Consider the following 10,522-nt stretch of genomic DNA (forward strand, 5'->3'; position numbering starts at 1 on the left):
ACCATTCTAAAAAAAGCAGAATATTATATTTGAAATTTATCAAGCAGAAAAAAATATAAAATCTGTAGCACCAGTAAAAAGAAAATAACATCAAACCAAGTTCATCTTCAATTGCACTCTGAAAAGTCTAGGTTTTGATCAAGCCATGCACTGTGACTAACCCGAGTAATTTCATGTATATACATGTACACATTTATATCATGCATATAAATACATCTGCAGTTTTTAAAAATATAAATCGTCATCCCCACCTCTCTCTCCATTTTGTTGTAGCTGTGCCATCTTTATGTCTCTCCAAGAAATAATTGACACAGAAAAAGTTCCTACTAGCCTTGAAACTAGTTACTAGCCTTGAAACTTGTAAAGACATCCACAGATGATGCAACAGGGTTGAAAACAGCATCCCAAAGACACTGAGGAGGGAGATGTAGGACCTGTTCCTGAAATCTGGGATGCACAACAGACACTAGCACAGACTGACAGCCTGCCACTGGCAAGTTTTACCATTTCTGATGGCAAAATGAAGAAGGACATGAAGAGGTAGGATTGATCTCCCCTGGTATAACTCCCTGGAAGTCCAGGCAGTGAGCAGAGAGCGCTAGTCATCTAGGCTCCCTTTATACTCAGCAGAAAGAGAGCGATTCCTCCAGAGAGAGATTCATCCCTTCCAAAGATGGATGCCCAAGGCAGACAGGATGAATCGTCCTCTGAAGGGGTTTCTCTCTCTCTCTCCATAGAGAGTCATCCACGACTACAGAAGGGCCTCAGACCTCAAGGCTCGATTCAGTGCCTGTTAGAGGGGAGATGAGACGAATCCCTCCTGAAGTGACTCTTTCAAAGCAGTGCCAGTGTTATCCATGCAGCATTTAAGGATGACCCAGCTCAGTCCTCTACTCCATGTGCTGTGTCTTCCTGCTGCTCCAGGTACAGAATAGGTCAGTTTACTCGATGGCAAGTGCAATGCCTCTGTTGAAAATCTGGCACTGCCAAAACTACATATCATTTTTTGCAAAATTAATCGAGCTTTTTATTTTGGCTGCCATATCACCAGGAAGTCATATCCTGCCCCAACATATTTATCCACTGCTTAAACCAACCAAGGAGAATTTCCTTGTTTTAATTCCAAATATCACCAACCTGGTGAGGTTTGAGTGTAGTTTCACTATTTATTACTATATATCAAACACTAGTTCCTTGTGGTAAGAAATAACATCATTCCCATTTTTCTCCTGTCCTTCACTGTAAGTCTGTCACACGTTAGGAAATAGCCAGGGTTATTGTATCACTTTTCAGAGGTACAAGCTGCCACAAATGCATTACATAAACCAACATAATTTTACAAGCGCAAGTCTTGCTCTTTGATATTTTTCACTTTAGGAACTGTCTGGTTTCCTCAATCCAGTCAAGTCATTTTTTAAATCTCTGTGAATGCCACAGGATTAAAAGACAAATTCAGATATTTAAAGGCAGGCAATGGTGGTAGGCACAGTGTCAGAAGCTGTGGTGAGCTCTCCAGTGAGCTGCTTTGTGGCCTTGAACAAATCGCTTCACCTCTCTGCCCTTCTGTTCACTTGTCAATATTTTTGCCTGCTTAAATATATGGTTTCTGGGGCAACTCCACTGCAACTCCCTGCAAAGCGTCTTTCAATACAGGACTGCAGTAGCAAGCAGGGTGACATCACTGTAAAATAATAAAGACTGAAAAAAAAATTGGAAGTAGAGGGATTTGACAGGAATTTTCTGCAAGGTTTTTAAATATGTGATGCTATCAGGGCTTTCTGGACTCTAGGTTCTGAAGGTGTAGCAGTCTGTTTAAGGAGCAAGTGCCTGTCTTAGAACATAATGGAGAGAGATATAGCCATCTATGTTTTTACGGCCAGCCTCTCTTCAGCTTGGATTGGATGCTTAATACCTGTAGAGCAGGTAGTTTTAATAAACACACAAAAAAAGAATAGATAGGGAGAAAGTGTCAGTGTAAGTCTGGGAATGGAGTTATTGAGAACAGGAGTGTAAATGTGTCAAGGAAATCCCCAGTGATCCAAGAGGGAACACAAGGAGCTTTGCGAGCAGCAGAAGCAAACTGCAATAATTGTACAGGGGTCTTAGGTATGGAGAACGTTTTTCATTTCTCAAACTGTAAATCAAACCAAATTAAATCAAGCCTGCATTTCTGTGGCTCCTCTCCTACTGGTCTCCCAAGGCACTTAACACAGAAGGTGTGTGTTTATAAATGTAGCAGGCCAAAAAAGCCACATGCTTGGCAGCACTAGTAGACAGCACAGGCCAAGCAATTCCTGTGCCACAGGACCTGACCTCAGCCGTGCCCAGCAGGACCAGAAAGAGAGGGTCCCACACAGCTCCTCTCTGCTGGACCACTGCTGAGGAACACTCCTGACCAGTCTTGACATGGAGAGCTCACAGCTACAGATAGCAAGCACATGTTGTTCTGTAACAAAGCACTGAACTAGCACATCTCTATGGTGAAGAAAGCACCAGATGCCTTTGTCATTAAAAGGTTGTGTGCCTCTTGCTCTAAAATCTGTCCGATGAACGAAGCACAGGTAGTCACAGCCCAGTCTTTACTAGAGAATTACAGATATCCTAAGGGAAGGCTCCTCAGGAGATCGTCCAGCACAACTCACCTGCCCAGAACACAGCAGACTGGCCAGGGCTTCAACCCATCCAGTTATGAGCAAAAACTCCACACCTTCTTTGGCTGACTGCTCCAATGTTTGTCTGTCACAGCCTTCTCTTCTCCAGGCTGAGCAGCCACAGCTCTCTTAGCTTCTCCTCTCAACTTGGGTGGATTTTCACTAGACTCACTGCAGGACGCCCACACCTCTCTTGTGCTAAAGAGGCCATAACTGGGCCTAGTATTCCAGATGTGTCCCATCAGTGCTGAATAAAGGGAGAAGATTTATTTTTCTTGACTTGCTGGCAGTGCTCTTCCTAATGTGGCCCAAGAGACTGTTAGCTTCCTTTGCTGCAAAGACACACTGCTGGCTCAGGCTACCAGGAAAGACTGTAGGAATGCAGCCCTGGGTATCAACTGGAATCAGCACTTCTGTGTCAAGGCAGGAGAGAAATAAATGAATGGATGAAAGAGAATCTAAGGTAAGAAAAGGTAAGCTGTCACCTCTCATTTGGAGGCCATTTGGAAGAAAGACTGTCTTTGCATCAAAATAAGGAAAAAAAATCTCTTGGGTGTAAAAACTACAAAAACTGTAAGAACCATTCACCAGTGACTCTTGGCAGGCTTACCTTTTGTAAGATAAATTTCAACTCTGCTAATCCTATCGGTTAATACTGAAATCAAATACAATATGGCATTTCATATGACAGTCTCCTTCTTATGAAGTCAGCCAAAGCATTTCTTTATTTGCATATGATTTAATTAGATTTTCATTCCAGGTCTCCCATTCTCTGTATTATGGGCCAAATTGTATGAACACTGTATGACAGCAGTGGTGAGAGAAATCATAAAACTCTGAATAATGATTCAGTGTCAAAAAATAAGGAAGAAAAGTATTGCTGTTTTAAGAATAAGCCTTCAAGATGATTGGTAAAGTGAATAATGAGCACAATCCCACTATTAAAAAAAACAAGTCAACGCTTTTATTGCCTATATCACTTTTAAGATAGCCAGAGCATTTGTCTGTAGATACTATGCCTTATCTGCAGGCTTGATCTAACTTGAGGAGAAAACATTCAAAAAGAGCACAACAGCAGGTCACCTGAATTCCAGGCAGCATACATACAACTATAGCATTGTGAGACTTACTCTCTGTTTCCAAGAGATGGTAAGTGGATGTGAGAGTATTTCCACACAAGGTTCTCCAACATGCATGTCTGCTCCCATATTAATAAGGTGCACTGGAAACTGTAAAGATGCTCTGCATAATCTGTATAGAAAATATTCATAATAGAAAGAAACAACTGAGCAAATGGTTGGATTTTGTGCATCAGTGACCACTATTTATGGCCACTGGTTATGAAAGGCATTAAGACCTGTCAGTGTCAAACACTTGCTTATTAGCTGACGGCGCACACACAACATTCAAGTAAAATAGTATTTTAAGCCACTAGTACCACATAATGTAGAATAATTTCACTCTTTGTCACACCAATTGTAGCTATCAAGAGAAACAGTAAAGCTGAGAGCTTTATGGAACAGCTGCAATAGAGTGGTGATAAGGAGAAGCCCCCAGCTGTTTTGCATGCAGGGGGAAAGGTTTTGTTGAGACTTGGGATAAAGAATAGATTCCCACACTCAGTCACTCACGTCCTCAAATGTTGCTGTTCAACAGTATTATTTATTTATTAAAAAGGCAGTCTGAACTTGTTTTATTACACATATGTTATTCATTTGTCTCCCACATCAGAAACTGTTAAGGGAAGGAAAACACTGTGTCCTTAGATATTCAAATGATACCATAGAATGGGCAATGGGAAATATTTCTGATCTTCTCAGTGCAGCACATTTTGTCTTGTTCTTAGATTTAGTTCCTAGCTGAACTGATGATCTCTCCATATTTACCACTTTAGTAACCAATTAGTAGACTGGATGTAAGAGTAGGGCTCCTTCTTAATAAAGAGTACATGTTTTCACAGTAAGTTGAGACCAACAGAAGGTGCTTTACAAACGTATTGATTTTTTCCCCCTAGTTTGCACAAGGTCTAGAACATCATATAGTATATAACGTGCTTCTTGAACACAGTGTTAACTTCCTCTCTGTAGGAAAAGGACATTCAGAAAAACAAAGCCAAGTCAAGCATGGCTACCTGCCTAGAAAGATTGGGGATGAAAAGTCAACTTCAGTTATTTCATCATTTAACGTTTCGGTCATGACAACCTTTAATTTTCTAGTCACTGGTCAACACTGGCTAGATAGCATGGCAGAACAAAGTTTCCTGCATTTTTAAATTTTAAAGAGAGTATTGTATCCCATTTCCCTTCAGGATCACATGGGATGTTTGTTGTTAGCCTACTTAACAAGAAGGTAAATTCCTAATTGAATTTATCCTTGAAAATTTTTTATTCATGCCAGAGCTTAAAATGATCTGAAGTCAATGCTCCACTGTGCAAAGCTTTCAGTGTTAATGTTTCACCAGTGCTAAAGGCGTTTCTTTAAATGCTGAAGTTCAGAATGCAAGGAAACAAAAAAACAGGCAATGGTTTTCTCTGGATTAGCCATTTTTGTGGTGCATGCAAAGGCTGTGAGAAGATCAGAACAAAATTTGGAAAATTGTCATAAGTGATTTTCTTCTGAAGATGAAAACTTGTGGTCAGTTATTTTTTCAGTGTCAATTCAGTACTTCTTGCCACCTTGAACTTTCCTTTTCCGGAGCTGTAATTTTAGCTTTTCATGGAGGCAATACCAATAAACTCCTCTTTTCATGTACACAGGCATTTCAACTGAAAATATATTAGCAAATGTATACCAAACATAGGCAAGCAGCACAACCCTCTACTACAACCACGCATCTATACACATAAACATTTCAATACAAAAAGCGAAGGAAAAACCGATTCACACAGTAAGTTGAACAGCTCGCGAATGTTCAAGCTCATTAATACTTGTGAGGAATTTTTGCACAATACCTGGAGGCTGGATTGTAGCAAAGGACGAAGTAACTACTTTAGCTACTGAGAGAAATGACTCCCAAGCAGCATGAGGGGGAAAAAGTGTGTGCTGTTGGAGCACATCAGTGACTTCATTTGTATATTTGCAAGGTTAAAGCCAATGCTCTTATGAGGCCTCTCAGGTCTTGGTACCCAAACTGGCCAGAGAAATACTACAGATACTTCAGATAAAGATATATAAAGTCTCACGTATGTAGACAAGATCAGCAAGCCCAGTATTTGTGTTTCATGGGTCAACCACTGAAAATAATAAACTGATGTCCACTATGTAAATTATCTCAACCTCATTCTCCATGCAAGCTTTCTGCCAGATGAAAGTGAACCAGAGGAACTGGATTTTCCCATAGATGTTTCAGTCTTACAACAAGGAATGATTAGTCCCATCTTTCTCTTTCCTTGATTCTCACACCCCAGGACAGCTCTGCATTTTACTGTAATGTTGGCAGAGGGTGTGAGTAGTTCTAGTAATTCAATCATCAAGCTTTAAGACTGCTTCCCAAGACTAAATGGAAGCCAAATCTCAAAGCTGCATGCATCCTATGGCCTACTGGGATCTAAATGCAACTAATTTCTGCTGGCTGAACAGTAATAATGAACACTGTGAGTGCTCAGTGATAAAAGTGGGGAGGCCTTATTTAAGGCACTGGAAGTTATACCATGTGCAAAATCCTATTCCCCAGGCTGAAGTTGAAATGCTGTTGTTGAATGTTGCAAGGATAAGACAGAAAAAGAGTATAATTTATGCATTCTAATTGAAATCAAGGAAGCATTTCCTGCTAATGCTGTCATGCCTGCTTTGCAAAGCTAACCCTAATGACCAACAATTGTACTTTTTAATACTATTTCCAAAGCAAGTGATGGCTAGGGAATAGTCTCATTGGAACACACACTACACTTGCCTCCCCCCTACATTTCTTCATGTACAATTCACAGAAGATTGCTTTGCAAGACTGCGGATGCACAACTTATGCACTCTGGAAGAGCAAAGCATTTACTAATAGACTCTCTGGCAGAAAAATCCACCTTAGAGCTGTTTCAAGTCACTACAACTTTATTTTAATCACCTAATGAACACTCTTTCCCTTTCATTGTTAGGCACAGACAGGCAGATTTAGAAAAAAGTAAGAATCAATTCAAATGCGCTGTCCACAAACATGGGTGGAGTTTTTGCAGAAAGTAAATAAATAAACAGCATATGTCCTTTTAATTTCAAAAGGAAGCAGAGAAGAGAGGATTATTTCTTCACATTTCTGAACCAAGAAAAATTCATAAAATGAAATGCCCTGGGAAGATCATGTCGCCAAGACTTTTGGATCAGAGTTTACAAGCCCTTTAGTTCAAGGCTGAAGATGCTCAAGTTTCATGTTTTCTTTTGGAGATAATCACATGAAGTACCAGAAACCATCACTGTTTGCTGAAGAGATAATAATGGTCACTTCTTACAAGTACTAGGTAGGGTAGCATTCAGGAATGGGATTATTCAGCTGTAACCTGAACAAACACTTAAAAATCATACAGATGGAAAAAAAAATAATGGAGAACAGCCTAAATCTTCCCAGTCACCTTTCTAATTCTTCCGGAATACAAGTAACAAGATGTTTTATCTACCAGCTAATGTTGTCCTCACTTTCCAGTGCTCAAACAAGCTCTCCTTTGTAGTTCTAGGGTCAATCTACACACATACATTTAGGCACAGGGACTATCATCGCTAAAAGTCACATCCTTACAGTTCCTTCTTATCTTTGACTAAGCCCTTACTTGTTTCTGCAGCGTAACTACTTAGAACAAAAATATTAGCAAATGATGTAGCAAATTAGTGATTAAAAGACACCGGCCATTAAAAAGGGGAGGCATCCTGGGTTTGGGCACTAATAAGAGGGTATTAACACTATAATTACAATCATATTAGACCACATTAATGCCATGTTCATATCTTTACCCTCCAATTCTTGGAAATTTTTTTTGTTAATGATGCTTTCATGATGTTTTTTTCTCTCATGATTCTCCTGACTGCAAGCCTGGTTTGTCAGGCTCTCCCCTTGCTCAGAGATCTTACCTGGAAAAGTGTGTTGGTTCCCAGTACCACAAAAGAACTGAACACCAAAAAAATACTAAATCTTCCCTATTTCTTAGCTGTTGAAAAACACACAGAGCATGGATTCATCCATATTGGTGTTGACATATAATAGAAAGCAATTAGACAGCTAAGAGAAATTAAGTTTCATGTAGCTGTGTCTGCCAAGACTAAAATCTTTCCCACCACCAGTCACTAAAGGTCTTTCCAGAGTAAAATCCTTTTTGGATCCTAAACTAGACTGCCCTTGATTTTATTCAGTCTAGTAGAAGATCTTCCTTGCTCCTGAATGTGAAGATACAGGATCAATAATTTCATCAGAGCAATAATTTCTACACTGTGTCAGATAGGAACTGTTGACAGATGATGCTCCATCTGTCACAGTATTTTACAGTAACAAGCCAAAACATGGCAAAAAAAATATTGCAAGCCATATCGTCAGGGACCATCGCAACAGAGCATTTCATTTTTTTGGTAATTGAAAGTTATTAAAATGAAAAGGCCCCAGTTCAAAGCTCAGATCTTGGGATAGGTTTAGCTATCTAGCATCTTTCCCAAAGAGTTAGAAATAGATACAAATTTAAGGCATTATTCAAAGTAGATTTACGTGGACACGTGCAGACAACAGCATGCCTGCTCTTCTCACACTTGGAACGGAGCAGGGCAGCTAGATTCCTTACAGAAGCCATGACACCATTTTCACATGGCACCAAGACCCAGCTAACACTGTGTATTCCTCTTCTGCTGGATCTATGTTTAAGCGGAGTAGTCATGTAAAGGTCTCCATCTACTTATTCCAGCACATGCAGGGCCACATGTTCAATGGGGTAAGCCAACAACTAAGGGATGGCAGATGGTGGGGAAGCAGAATAAACTCTGGGAAGGCCAGAGATGTGTAGTCACTGCTGAAACATGATGGCACTTGGTGGCGAGAAAAGCATATAGTTCCAACCTTGTTCCATTAGAGATGGGTTCGGCATCTGACTCCTCCTTAAGTGTGCACCCTTTAAAAAAGGACTGCCTCCTTGTAACCTTAAAGTGTGGCCCATTCTTTAATTTCACCCTCATGCAAATTTCTAATACCCAGTTGCTTCCTCTTCTGTCTGAAAACCTCAAAAAGGTTCAAGCCAGGAAAGCTGAGTAATCCTGCCCTTGAAACAGAACTCGTTGTCCAGGTCAGCTTCCTGATCATGAATTCACTGTTAAAGTGGTTTCCCACTAAAATAAATGGATGTCCATACAAATAAAACAAAGTGCCTGATGCCATTCAACATACTGGAACTTAATGCACAAATGAATGATCATTTTAAATTTAAATCTTCATAGAAGTCACACAAGTGAGAACCTTTCAGCTCTGCACCATTCCATCCTAGATGCAGCCTTTATTTAAAAAAATATATATAAAAAGAAAAAAGAAAAAGTAGAGTAAGATGAGGAATAAGTACTGCAGAGAAAATTAATTAAAAAATGACACCAAACTTGATTTATTTTCTGTAGTTGCCAGTATATTCTGGGCTTAATTCTTCATGTATCACAGCTGTTTTCCTCTTATCCACCAAGTCTAGTCTGCATGGCACAGATTCCTCAATGTTTTCTCTGTGTTTTCTGAGCGAGCAAAGACTTTTCATTTCACACATCATTTACAGCTTGCTGCTGTGATTTCAGAAAGTCAGTGGGCTTTCACCAAGCTAACAAGTGAGATAAACATTTTGTGTGCCTGCTAATTCTAAAAGTTCTGCAGATTTTATGACAGTCAGTACCGTGAGCAGTCATGGAAATTCAGTGGTTTCATTTTGATTTGCACCACATGGCAAACAAGTTTGTCCAGAAGTCAGTAAATAAAACAGGAGGAAAGGGAAAGAAATAAAGAACAGATTCTTCAATGTCATATACTATTCCAATAATGGAAACCTAATTTTTCTCAAATTTCAGTAAATTTTGTATTCCTCAGTACACTTATTCATTAGCTCCTGACTTGAACCAATGGAGGGAATGTAGAAATTTCTTTCTCTCTTTGCTATCCATGAGCCAGATCTAGAGATCTCCTTCTGATACAAGGTAATGATTCTTCACTCAGGGGCTGATGCTGGATAATGCATACAGCTGCCCAGTGTGCCTAGGCTGAGCTTATATTTTCAAGGGCATTAAACAGTTAAACTTGGTGTCTAATAGTTGCATACAGTTCTTCATCTGATGCACATCAAATTCAATGGTAAAAAGTACTATTTGCTTTAGGGATGCAGAATTGAGCAACAACGTGTGCAAATAAAGGTAAATTATGGATGCTAGTTAGGTGTGGGTCTCAGGTATGTCTGTTTACATCCAAAGCTTCAGAAAGTGTGGTTCTCTCTGAAGAAAGAGAAACAAGAAAGAAAGAAAAAAGAAAAAGAAAAAGAAAAGAAAGCAAAACAAAGCAGCAAAACTATGTATTTTCTAAAGACTTTTTTCACATGAGATCTAAGTCCATTCTCTTTATCACTAGTAGCACCTTCCTACACACAGTGAGCTTTGGCACAGCAAAAAATTCTTTCTGGATTCTTAGAATGTCACATCAAACTTCATCATCAAAACTACTACATGACAGAATTACATCTTATTAATGAACAACATGGAAAGAAAGGGAAGGGGAAAACATTTCAACCCTCAGCTAGCACAGGAAAGAAAGGGGCACGATTCTGCTGCTTTCATTTAACATAATCTAACAGCATAAACAGGCATGATCACAGCTAGAAAAACTGGCAATAAAATGGCTATTCAAAGTTAATGACTATGGGAGAATAAGGACTGAAAAAAGGATGAGGAAA

The sequence above is a fragment of the Cyrtonyx montezumae genome, unplaced genomic scaffold (assembly GCF_038088225.1).
Source record: "Cyrtonyx montezumae isolate F1298 unplaced genomic scaffold, pur_monq_1.0 scaffold_0, whole genome shotgun sequence".
Taxonomy (NCBI): domain Eukaryota; kingdom Metazoa; phylum Chordata; class Aves; order Galliformes; family Odontophoridae; genus Cyrtonyx; species Cyrtonyx montezumae.